We start from the raw sequence: 13,745 nt of genomic DNA on the forward strand, positions 1-13,745 counted from the left end.
GGATGATTGTAACATGTGATTTATGGGCTTCCACTGATGTAGTGGTGATGGTAGTTTTGAGGAGAAACTGCCCCTTTTGTGGGAAGAAAAATATCCCCTCTAGATTCTGGAAGCCTGAGACAATGCTCTCTTTGCCCTATGCTAGTTTTGGTTCTTCTAATAAATGTTTTAATTAAGAAATTCTAAGAAGCATCCTGCCAATCTAGTAAGACATTGTGTGCGCGCGTGCACGTGTGTGTGTGTGTGTGTGTGTGTGTGTGTGTGTGTGTGTGTTGGGGGTGGGGTTTTAGTCTTCTTAAATCACACCATCCAGAAAGAATTTTCTTCCTCCTACACCTAAGGCTGGTCCTCATTTCAGGTGTGGAAACAGTAATCATCAAGGTCTCCAATGAAATGTTTGGATTCAGCTTGGGCTGCAGTTGGGTTCAGCTTACAAGGCAGCTCCTGCTAGGACTATGATCGTCCTTCCCTTGCTGAGTCAGCATTGACCTCACCACAAGACTCGGAGCTGATCTCGTGACAGCTGACATCCGAGTAGGATGGAATTGTAAATGGAAGGCACATGTGCTAAGGCATCCAGGTAAAGAGCATAGAGAAGACCCAATGGATGAGCCTTGGCACAACTGGATGCGTCAGGAGCATTTCCATTTGTTAGAAAGTGTGTTGGGCCAAGATCAGAGGAACATAATTAATAAAAATGAAGGAGAAGAGCCAATCAGCATTCCCTAGTGTGTCTATCACAGACATCAGCCACTCACTGACCATGTAGTCTCTTCCTGAAAATGAATACAATTTACAGTCACTCATAAGCACAGAAATTTTGTCTACAAATTAGAAAAAAAAGATGTTTCTTGCTGCCAATATTGACTTCTCAAAAACCAAGTTAAGACCTTCCTGTCTCTCATTTAAGTGTCCATCATAAAGATTCTGCCTTGGGAGTCTGGCTGATGCCTCTATCGATACAAGAATGTCAGAGTAAGTCCCCAGTTTATGGTCAATTGACTGTAAATGCTTACCTCAGCATTTTTGATCTAGTCAGTTCCCGGTCTGACTCTCTCCCCCACTGCCCTGACTTTGGGAAAATCAAGTCTGCTTGAGCAGCAGGAAAGGGAAGGATAGTGAAGGGGCATCTAGAACAAAGGTGCTGATGGACTAGGTGTGGATGGAATGTGGGTCAAGGAGGTGTGGGCATACCATAAATGTGTCCTATGCTGATGGACAATACTAGATGGACTATCAGACTGTTAGTCTTGCTTCCAAGTCAGTCCCATCATCCAGAAAGGACCAGTCATCTCCAGAGAGGAGGCAAACCTGAAGCTGCCAGGAAGCCAGAGTCAGAGACAAGCGCCAGGCAAGTCACACCAACACCATGACTAGCCCAATTACTATCCCTCCTCAGACTGATATAGAGGCAGCCCAGGAACCTGAACTAAAGTTCTTGGAATAACAGGCAACTTCACATCACCTGCATTTCTTCTAACCCAGCCCTCACAACCATCATCCATAGAAACAACCTCTGACACCTAGCAACTGCTTCTGTTTGTGCTGCAAGCTTTCTCTCCTCAGCAGTCACAATAACTGCAGGAACTGAAGACCTAGGAAGAAAGGCCTCAACTCCAAGTCCTGTCAAATGGTTAATGTCAAAGAAAATTTGCTTGGCAAATTGAATTAATCGATGGAAATAACACTAAAGAAGAGTCCTTTTCATCTGCCCTGTTGCTGCACCCTAAAGATCATAGCCTCTCCAGCTAACCTGAAGTTGGACCTCTAGGAATTGTCACCCCAGGTATAATATGAGATTCTTAAGGTGAGTAAGGAGTTGCGGGGGACTGTCTCACTTTATGATTTAAATCCCAAGCACTGAGCACAATATTTTTGTACACAGGAAAAACTTACTAAATGCTCATTCATTTGGTCCTGTCAGGATGCCAATCACAGCTCTTTTCTATTCATAGGATCCTCAATGTAGGACCTGAATATATTTCAGAGGTCATCTACTTCCATGCCCTTATCATTAAAGAGTTGAAGTAATTTGCCCAAAGACATGCAGTAAATGGGCATCTGATCCAGGATTTGGATCCCAGGTCCATTGGGTCTGAGGTCAATGTCATTGGCCTAGGAACAAATAAGGTTTCAGTCTTGTGACAATTCAAGATGTTGCTTTCTGGATCTTTCCTCCTTGCTATTGCCTTCTCTTGACATTCTATCTTCCACCTTCTTTTTTGCTTTAATTACTTCTCCCTCTCCATTCCATCCTTCACCTATTGCTCAATTTATTTTTCTAAAGCTGAGGCTGACCATAGGACTCCCTTCTTCAAGAAGCTTCAATGATTCCCTCCTGTCTCTAAGATCAGATTCCCTCATCAACCTAGTTCCAATCCATCTTTCTAGCCTAATTTCTCATCATTCCACCTCATGTATTTTATGCTCTAGTCAAACTGCCCCGTCAGAAATCCCAAATCTTTCTTCTATGTTTTTGCATAGGTTGTTTCCCACACCTGGAATCTTATTTTCACTTCTTCCTCCTCTTGGCACTCTCAATTCAAGGTTTAGCTTGGGTAATTCTTAATAAAAGTAATAGTTAATATTTATATATTTCCTCCTCTATTCCAAATATTTTATTTGCTCTTCACAGCAACTCTGGGTAGTAGAAGTTATTATTATTCCCATTTTACAGGTGAGAAAATTAATCAGAGGTTAATTGACTCACCCAGGGTCATACAGCTATTAAATGTGTGATAGTGGATTTGAACTCAGTTCTTCATTGACTCCAGCACCAGAGTTCTATCCATTGCACCACTTAGCTGCCCTAAGAGACCTTTCTATGTTTCACCAATTTTTAGTTCTGTCTCAACCCCAGAGATTACTCTGTGAACATTTTGTATTCACTTCACCAGTAGATGCAGTAATTCTCCCTTTAGCACAAAGTTCCTTCAGTACAGGAAGAGGGATTTGTGTTTTGTTTTGTTTTGTTCTGTCTATTATTACCAGCACTTAACCCAGTACCTAACTTGGTAGGAGTTTAGTAAATGCTTGGCAAACTGAATTGGCTTTCCTTTGTGTTGTTTTTTGGAATATTATGAGAATTCTGACTTGCTTTCAGCCTATAGTCTCTCTTCTCTTTCCACTAACCCTATAGTATTTTTTTCCTTTCTGATAACTTTCAGTTCAACATGTAATCAATTCTCCATCTTTCATTTGGAATCTCCGTGCCTCTGGTTTCCCCTATCACACCAGGAGGTGGTATCTGAGGCAATGATATCCTGACTTGGTAGTTCTTCTTGCCCAGTGGAAGGACCAGAAGGTCTCTCTTTTCTCCTACTTTGGCTCTTTCCTGCTCATTTCACAAGCCAGTTTTTCTTGCAAGTCCAAATCTTCATCGTGTCCTGCCCCATTCTTTATCAACCCATGGTCATGCCAAACCTGGAACCAGGCCAACTCTGGGTGGATCTGGCAGTGGTGGGGAGGTAAGGGAAGGGGAAAAGGAAAGATCCAAGGTAGCTCCCAATTGTGTATTTCTTCATTCTAATTTTTATAGAGGAGAAAAATCAGGTTTTTCATTTTAATTCTGTCTTCCTGGAGGAAGTTTGGCAGAGTAGACAGAGGGTTGACTTGGAATTCCCTGAAATCAAGCCCTGCTTGATCTATTGCATCCTGACTCCGTGATCCTGGCAAGATCACCTGTCCTATTAGAGCCCTGGGCAACTCTAAGACTAGAAGCTGCAAAGAAATACTCATCTCATCCTCCTCCTGGCCCTGGCTATCACAGGAACTGTTGGCAAGCAAATTCATTTCCTGGGTCTCACTTTCTGCATCTGAAACCAGATGGTCTCTGAAGAGCATTGACCTTGGAGGCAGTAGGCCAGGAGTTTGAATCTGGTCTCAGACACTTGACTCCCACTAGCTGTGTGATTTTGGACAAATCAGTCACTTTTGGGGGGCATTTATTTTTTATATAAATATTTTATTTGTTTTACCATTATATACAATAGTAGTTTCTACCTATCATTTTTGTAAGGTTTTTGAATTTTACAATTCCCCCCCCCTTCCCTCCCTCCCCCTCCCCCTCCCCCCACAGAGGGCAGTCTGATAATCTTTACATTGTTTTCATGCTATACATTGATCAAAACTGAATGTGTTAAGAGAAAAATAATATCCTTGAGGAGAAAGCAAAATTATATAGTTTGTAAGACAACTTTTTTTTAAAAAAAAATGAAGGTAATAGTCTTTGGTCTTTGTTCATACGCCACATTCTTTCTCTGGATGCAGATGGTATTCTCCATCATGGATCCCCTAAAATTGTCCCTGATTGTTGCACTGATGGAATGAGCAAATCCATCAAGCTTGATCATCACCTCTATGTTGCTGTTAGGGTGTACAGTGTTTTTTTTGGCTCTCATCTCACTCAGCATCAGTTCATGCAAATCCCTCCAGACTTCCCTGAATTCCCATCCCTCCTGGTATCTAATAGAATAATAGTGTTCCATCACATACATATACCACAGTTGGTTCAACCATTTCCCCCAATTGAAGGACATTCACTCGATTTCCAATTCTTGCCACCACAAACAGGGCTGCTATGAATATTTTTGTACAAGTGATGTTTTTGCCATTTTTCATCATCTCTTCAGAGTGTAGACCCAGTAGGGGTATTGCTGGATCAGATGGTATGCAGATTTTTGTTTCCTTTTGGACATAGTCTCCAGAAAAGTTGAATCAGTTCACAGGTCAACCAACAATGTATTAATGTCCCTTATTTACCATGTCCCTTACACCATTGATTATTGTCCTTTCTGGTCATATTGGTCAATCTGAGAGAAGTGAAGTGGTACCTCAGAGATGTTTTAATTTGCATTTCTCTGGTCAGTAATGATTTAGAGCAATTTTTTATATGACTGTGGATAGCTTTGATTTCCTCATCTATAAATTGCTTTTGCATATCTTTTGACCATTTGTCAGTTAGGGAATGACATTTTTTTTTATAAATTTGACTCAGTTCTCTCTCTATATATGTTAGAAATGAGTCCTTTGTCAGAAATACTCATTGGAAAAATTGTTTCCCAATTTACAACATTTCTTTTGATCTTGTTTACAGTAGTTTCGTTTGTGCAAAAGCTTTTTAATTTAATATAATCAATATTATCTAGTTTTTGTTTTTGTTTTTTGATTTTTTTTTCAAGGCAATGGGGTTAAGTGGCTTGCCCAAGGCCACATGGCTAGGTAATTATTAAGTGACTGAGGCCAGATTTGAACTCAGGTCCTCCTGACTCCAAGGCCAGTGCTCTATCCACTGTGCCACCTAGCCACCCCTATCTAGTTTGTTTTTAATAATGTTCTTCATCTCTTCCTTGGTCTTGGGCAAGTCACTTAACCCTGACTGCCTCACATCCAGGGCCATCTCTAGTCATTCTGATTCACATATGGCCACTGAACCCAGATGACTCCTGAGGAGAAAGTGAGGCTGGGGACTTAGCACAACTCCCCCTCACTCAAATCCAATTCATATGCTTTTCATGACATCTCCCCTAATGTTGTGATCTTCTTTGAAAATGAAGGACAAACATTAATGTGCCTTGGTGGAGGGAATTTCCACACTGGATGGTCCCCAATAACTCTGTTCCCCCTAGAAAGTTGCATCTCCTTGCATATTGCATTTCACATAGTAGGCCCATAAGAAATGATTTCCTTCCTTCAGAGTTAAAGAAAACTTTTAGGATAGTCTTGAAGGGAAAAAGAGGCTCCCTAAGGGAGCTAATATATCTGAAAGAGTGGTCTATACCCGTACCACTGAAATGTAATTATTATGATCATCACCAGTATCACAAAGTAGTAATCATAATAAATCAATTAAGAATCATTTATGATTAGCAAAAGTGCAAATAGTAATAAAGACAACTGCAGAGCAATATATGAGAAGGTGTTTGAAGCTTCATCTTGGAAATTTGCAGCATGATTATCCTTATGTGCATAGCTAGTTGCAGATTTTATGATGTGTGTGTGGGTGTGGGTGTGTGGGTATGTGTATACACAGCCACATGCATATGTATGGGCTGTGAAGTGGGACAGTAGATAGCATGCCAGTCCTGGAATCAGGAGAATTTGATCATTTTTAGGGCATCTTTTCTAGCCCCTTCCTCACATCAGGAGGTGAGCAGTGTGACCCATAAAAGAGCTACTCAGTCACCTGGGGGCTGACAAATTCCACTGCTGCTTTCAGTGGGGAATTGATCCTGTGGCTTAGGCTGCCTGTATGCAGGGTTGTGACTACAGCTCCCAGGGTTTATCCACGGTATCTAGAGTCATCACTATTATCTTGACTCTGTCTTGTCACTGGATCATGATGACTTTGGAAGAGTGAGTGAGGCTGACAACTTTGTGCATCTCTGCTTCACTTAAATCTAATTTATGCATCAAAAGACATCACTCATATCATTTTACCATTGCTACTTCAAAGTTCTATGGCATCAGACAAATGATGAAGCAGCAGGTTGAGTGACTGAGCAGTCCCAGCAAGGTATGGTATCCAAATAGCAGCCCTGAGTGAAACAAGGCTGGCAAATGAAGACCAGCTCACTGAAGTTGGAGCTGGATATATGTTTTTCTGGAGTAGACACAGTGAAGGGGAGAGGAGGATAAGTTTTGCAATCAAAACTAATCTAGTCAACATTCTTGAATGCCTACTAGAAGGAGTGAATGACAAGCTCATGACAATGGGATTGCCACTTCCAGGAAAATGCCATGGCACCATCTTCAGTGCCTATGCTCCCACCATGATGAACAGTGATGAAGTCAAAGAACAATTTTATGAAGACCCAGAGACCCTTATCACTAATGTACCAAAAAGAGGACAAGCTTATAATTCTGAGTGACTTTAATGTTAGAGTAGGCTCAGACTACCAGACATGGCAGAGAGTCCTTGGGAGGAATGGAGTTAGAAACAGCAGTAGCAATAGTCACCCACTACCAAAGATTTGCATATTTCATGGTCTTCTCATCATAAACATTTTCTCCCATTTACCTAAACACAATAAAACTTTCTGGATATATCCTTGTAGCAATCATTGGCATCTATTATACTATGTGACTGTAGAGAGAGGAGACAGACAGGTTGTGAGAGTGACAAAGGCAATGTGTGGTGCAGAGTGCTGGACTGATCACAGACTCATCCACTGTAAGGTAACTATTGGTATTCAGCCAAAGCAGCCACTCTAAGGCAAAATGACTACCAGAAGAACTGATGTCAAGAAATTAAAGTGTCTCTCTGAGTGGGAACAATTTGTTGCTAACTTGAAAGGAAAACTGAGCCAAAACACAGTTGGCAAGAATGGAGCAGAAAAAGAGTAGGTAACTCTCAGAGATGTGGTGTATACCACTGCATTTGCTCATCTGGGCTAGAACACTCACAAATACCAAGACTGGTTTGATGAAAATGGCGAGGAACTGCAGAAACTGTTAAATGAAAAACAAGAATTTCACAGGGTTTACCAGCAGGATAGTCCATCCATTTTTAAGAAGGCAGCATTTAATTCCATCAAAAGTAAAGTACAAGCAAAGCTTAAGCGAGATGCAGGACTTCTGGAAGGCTATTTATGGGTCAAAGACCTCTGATGTATCTCACTACTCAGAGACACACTGATTTTTTGTTTGTTTGTTTTTGCAAGGCAATGGGGTTAAGTGATTTGCCCAAGGTTACCCAATTAGGAAATTCTTAAATGTCTGAGGCATGTTTTGAACTCAGATCCTCCTGACTCCAGGACTGGTGCTATATACACTGTGCCACCTAGTTGCCCCACCACATTAATTAACAATAGGGACATGATCCTAGAGAGATGGACTGAACATTTCCATAGTTTTCTTAACAAATCATCAATGAATACTAAGGCCATTGACCATTTATCTCAAGTTGAAGTCAATCAGTCCCTAGCTGAAGTTCCAACTGAAGAAGAGATTTTGAATGCCATTAGACTCCTTTCAAGTGGCAAAGAATCTGGTACAGATTCTATTCCAACTGAGGTCTGCAAAGTGGGGAATCCATTGCTTATCCAGAAACTGAGTAAAATTTTCCAGGTTATATAGCATGAATAGATCATCCACCAAGAATTTAAGGATGTCTCCATTGTGACAATCACAGGGGCATTTCTCTCTAAGTCACTGATGGTAAGATTCTTGCAAAGTCCTCAATAGATTGATCCTTCACCTGGAAGATGCTCACCTCTCGGAGAGCCAGTGGGGCTTCAAAAAGTGTTGTGGAACAGTCAATATGGTGTTGACTGCCCAACAACTCCAGGAAAAATTCCAGGACAGAACAGAAATCTGTATACAACATTTGCAGATCTGACCAAGAGCTTTGATACTGTCAATTGTGAGGATTTATGGAAAATTATGTCAAAATTGCCTGGAGAAATTTATCATATTATATACCAGTCTCATGACAGCATACTTGTCCAGATTCTGGATCATGGACAATGCTTTAAAGATTTCCCAGTTATTAGTGGAGTGAAACAAGGATGTGTCCTTGCTCCCATGTTTTTTAGCATGATGTTTTCAGCCATGTGGTTAAACACCTTCATTGAAAGTGTGGCTCCACGTTGAATATAGCTCAAGGACAGCTCCCGCACTGATGATAAACCATCCATTTGTTGAACCATCGGCTACAGCAAATGGAGAAATTTTGAGGACTGAAGACAAGTTCACTTACTTTGGCAGTGTCCTTTCCAGGGAGGTACACAGTGACAATGAGGTTGGCATATACATTGCCAGAGCTAGTTCAGCATTTAGAAGACTCCAAAAGAAAGTGTGGGAGAGAAGAGGTATTAGACTAACTACCAAATTGAAGGTCTCCAAAGCCCTTGTGTTGACTTCATTGCTATATGCCTATGAAACCTGGACAATCTACCAGTACCATGTCAGGAAACTGAATTACTTCCATTTAAAATTGTTTTAGGAATATTTTGAAGATCACCCAGCAGAAAGATACCAGATACTGGGGTTATTTCTCAAGCTAAACTGCCTAGCATTCCAACATTACTACAGAGAGGGCAACTATAATGGCTAAGCATGTTGTTAGAATGCCAGACCTATGCTTGCCCAAAAGACTATTATATGGAGAACTCATCCAGGACAAGTGCTCACAAGGGGGTTAAAGGAAGTGATACCAAGACACCCTGAAGGTCTCTGTTAAGAACTTTGGACAAGATTGTACAGCACGAGAGACACTGGCACAGGACCATCCAACATGGCATGCCCTTACCAGTGTTGCACTCTATGCTGCAGAACTGAAGTAGCTCAAAGGAAATGCAACAAACCTAAGTTTAGAGTACCCTCTAGGTGTTCAAATGGACTATTTGTGTGAAACTGTGGTAGAGTCTTCCAGGTACATATTGGACTGATCAGTCACAGTTGGACACACTGTCATTTATATCATTTTGGTCTTTTTTGGTAATGAAGGACAAGAAACAGAACTACTAACTACCTATCTATGTATCTAGGTTTCTATCATTTATCTAATATCCATGACTCTTTTAATGTTGTCTATCACGTTAGACTTCCCTCTTGAGAGCTGAGTCTGGTTTTTGCCTTCTTTTCTGTGAGTCCCCAGATCTTAGGATACTCAGTAGGTATTTAATACTTATTTTTGGATACACTAAAATTTCTACATTTTGATGTTCACCAAAGGGTGGTTAGGAATGACTAAAGCTCAAGGTCACTGGCTAGAATCTCATTTTTTCTGAATTGCTGACTAATGCTTCTTCCCCTCCCCTAGGGGGGCTGGATCCGCAAGTGTTTCTTTTTTGATCATTGCAAATCCTTATTTGAATTTTAAAAATCTTTTATTTGCTTTGAAAAAAGGACCAATTTTCTGCCTCAATGGACAATATGAGAGGTCTTATGGTAAAGTGGATGTCCCAAGTTCAAATCCTACCTCTAACAAACATTTAATAATTTTTCAGAGATTCAGGAAACTTTTAAGACTTAAATTATAGAGCAGGAACTACTTTCCATTGTTAGAGGGTGTTTCCTCATTGGGAGTTTCCTAGACCAATAGAATACCAGCTCTGTTCCAACAAAGAACAACTCAAAAAAAACCACTTTAACATTAGTCACACACCAATCACCTGCTCTCCTTGACTTGGGCCTAATGGAGAGAATGGATGACTGAGAAGGGGCTCTTTGCCCTTGGACCTCAGGCAGTTTGCAGCAAAGTCTGGCATAAAAACTTTCCAATAAACACATAGCTTGAGGATGAAAATGTAGAGAGGACTCAATCCAAGAACACCAGTGCCCAGAACTTCCAAGATCTCCACCAAAGTCCCATCTGGCTCCATTGTCTTCTATTCTCCAAACACTCACACTTGGGTTATTGGAAGATCATGGACCAACCTAGAACCAGTGACTGAATGAATCAACATTGTATTGTACTATAAAGTTTAGATTCAGAGGATCATAGATTTAGACTTGAAATGAGCTACTCCCTTTATTTTACTAGAGCAGGTCTCAAACCTGGATCATATGCATGTAATCCTCTTCATTGGTGGAAAGAGTGATTATTCAATGCTGTATGACTTCATGAGGGTTGACTCAAGAGATTGGGGGAGGCAACATGCCTTTGACCCAATTTAAGAGGACGTATATGGTTCCATATTCTCTTTGGAGAGACCTTTGGAAGGAAAGAAAACAGACTTTGAAGGGCATATTATTTCAGCAAAAGAAAGAAGAAAAGTAACTTCCTGAGAGGTAATGGTAGCAGCTTTCTTTCCCCATTATGATTTTCTCTTCTTCCAAGATTAAAATAAACCATAGTACACAGGGCCTTTCCCAAAGCTTAGTGGTGAGAGTTGACTCAGGACAGTTGAGTTCTTTTATACCCTATCACCTTTATTGTTGCTCAAACAAGGTCTCATCATAGCATGGAGGCAATTCTGGGCTCTCCTAAACTGGGCCCCTAAAACCAATCTGGTCTTTGGTACCGGCTAGAAAGATTCTGAGGAAGAATTGTGCATCTGGACTGTATAATGCCATCTCAGGACTAGCTGAATGAATTTCTAAGAGACTCATCTCTGGAGATGGGAAGAAGGGATACATTTTTTTTTGTCTCTCTTAGACCATCTAGTATGCATTAAATAGAGATCACAAGCTGTGGGAGGAAGGAGTACCTGCACCTAGGAAACCAGAGTTCCTTGAAATATGGAAGTGGGTGGAAATTGCAGAGAAGAGATTTTGGTTTTATGTCATGGAAAAACTTCCTAGTAATTGGAATGAAACAAAAGGAGAATGGTGGCCTCCAGGGAGGGGCACCTCTCCTTGGAGATCACAGGATTTAGAAGTAGAATAGACTTTAGAAACCAATGAGTCCAATTCCCTCATTTTTATAGATGAGGAAACTAAAGTTTTGAGAGAAATGACATGTCTAGCGTCACACAGATGTTAATTATCTGAGCTAGGATTTGAACCCAGATCTTACTGGCTTCAAGCAGAGCCTGGAGAAATGGCTATTAGTTGAGCATGTTACAGAAAAACAATTCTAGATCAAGAAGTCTAAATCACTTCTAAGGAGCAAATCTAGGTTTGGTGTCCAAGCAAATTTCTTAGTACTGAGCCAAATTCTGATCATTTCAGAGTTGTTAAGGACCTCAGTGGTTGTCATATCAAAACCATACACCAAAGGAACCCTCACTATATCATATGTGAAAGTGGCCTTAGCTTAAAAAGACCAAGGTCTCCCACTGCCTCTGGGGTCATCTCCAATTAGCTTGATCCTATGTCTTGCCACTGGACTCAGAAGACCTTGGAGGAGAGATTGAGCCTGATGACTTTGCACAGTTCTGTCTCACTTAAATGAAATTCACTTGCAAGTCAAGATATCACTCTCCTGATGTCACCAGTCCTCTTCAAAAATGATGAACAACTGTGTCTTTGTGCTTCCCTCCTCACCTCAGCCTTCTTTATTTCTGAGAATTCTTCACAGTTTGGCTCATAGGCCACCTCTTACATGAAGCCGTCCAGATTTCCCCAATTGATGGTGCAAGTTCCTCTCATTTGTATTTGTGCAATAATTACTTATCTGGATGGATTTTTTTCCCTACTGGTGAAATATAATGTCGAAATATAGGGCTGAGCACACAGTAGGTGCTTAATGGGATGGAATGAGAATATTCTGACATGGTACTGCTTCTATTCACCCCACCCACATCAGTCTTGACAATTCCTTTGAAGGCTCTCCAATATAAAAAAAGTTCCATTTGTGTTTGGGGGTCTGAGGTTGTTTTCAATTTGACAAGAGTTTATCTTATATCTTAACAAGTCAGACTTTGACTATGGGTGGACACTTCCCATTCCATTCTTTACCAATGCAGCTATGGCCATCTGTATCCTGAGAAAGAATTGTGGAGTCTGAACAAAGACCAAAGACTATTACCTTTAATTTTTAAAAAATGTTATTTTATTATGTAATTCTGTTGTATCTCATACTTTATTTTTCTTCCTTAAGGATATGTTTTCTCTCTCATCACATTCAACTTAAATCAATGCATGCCATGGAAACAATGTAAAGACTAACAGATTGTCTTCTGTGGGGGGTGGAGGGAGGGAAGCAAGATTAGGGGAAAAATGGTAAAATTCAAAATAAAATCTTTCAAAAACATTACATGAGAAATGTCTTTCTAGTTGAATACAAATCTCTGCTCAACCCATTTTGAAATATTTGAATTGAACCTTGAGATCCTGCTTGGCAAGGACTTCCCACGCTAAAGGGCTATGTTGCCAGTCTTTCTGGAAAACAGGAAGACACATGAGATATAAGGTGAGCTGTGCTGTCCACAGCTTCAATAGGGACTGGCTGAGATATTGACTTTTTTTTTCAAGCTGGAGTGATATGTACCATTGTGCTCACCTTTTATTTCTAAGCTTGAATTAGGTAGTACAAATGGTAGGCCTGCTGGATTAGCTATAGAATGTAAGCACTGTGGGGGTAGACAGCATCTGGCATAATGACCAGCACATAGTAGGCACTTGGAAAACTAAGCCTGTTGGGTTGCATTGAATGGAAAAAAAGATTTTCTTCTATGACAAGCCTAACATCGATTTCAGATCTTGCATGAATGTCATTGATCATTCCTCCCTATCTGAAGTCCTTTGCATAATTTAGGATTTTGGAATACTCAGTCTCATCTCCTTTCAATTTTTCAAGCTCCATGTGTTTTGGTATAAAATTCCAATCTTTACAGCAATGTTTAAAGTTTGAAAGGAAATTCAGATCCCAGTCAGTAAATGGTTCCCATTAGTTTATTTCCTAGGGAGTCATAGTAAGAGTGACAGAGTTAGCCCATCAAATTGTGAAGGTTTCTAGAGTTTGTCCCTGGGTGAGAGTATTATTTGGGATCACAGGCTTAGAACTGGATAAATAATTTATGTTTGTTTAATAAACACTTTAAAATAATATTTAATAATACTTGGAAAATATATTATTTCATGAAAAAATACTTAATAAAACATTAAGTCAGAGAAACCAAATTTGAACCCCCATTTCCTCTAACTGCAAATTCAGTTCAATTCAATTCAATATTCATTTGCTAATTGCCTGAACACCAGGCAAATGAACTATTCTTTGCCCTCCTGTGGGGCACTGATTCCTGGGGGCCCCAAGAAAGACCTCCTATGGGAGCAGCCTCTGAGCCAAGTCTTGAAGGGAGAGGGAAGAGAACCTTGAGGTAGGGATGAGGGGTCTGAGAGAAGGTTGGGAGAGGCAG

The 13,745-nt window shown here is 40.5% G+C and overlaps 1 long non-coding RNA gene across 1 annotated transcript in view; it reads left to right on the plus strand.

The window, feature by feature from the left end:
* Positions 1-1,593: 1,593 nt before the first annotated feature.
* Positions 1,594-13,745, plus strand: part of LOC141490220 (uncharacterized) — a 45,579-nt gene continuing 33,427 nt past the window's right edge. Inside the window, exon 1 of the long non-coding RNA XR_012469096.1 lies at positions 1,594-1,807. This is a non-coding gene — a long non-coding RNA (uncharacterized LOC141490220). The remainder of the gene's footprint in view (positions 1,808-13,745) is intronic.

Source organism: Macrotis lagotis, chromosome 5 (assembly GCF_037893015.1).
Source record: "Macrotis lagotis isolate mMagLag1 chromosome 5, bilby.v1.9.chrom.fasta, whole genome shotgun sequence".
NCBI lineage: Eukaryota > Metazoa > Chordata > Mammalia > Peramelemorphia > Peramelidae > Macrotis > Macrotis lagotis.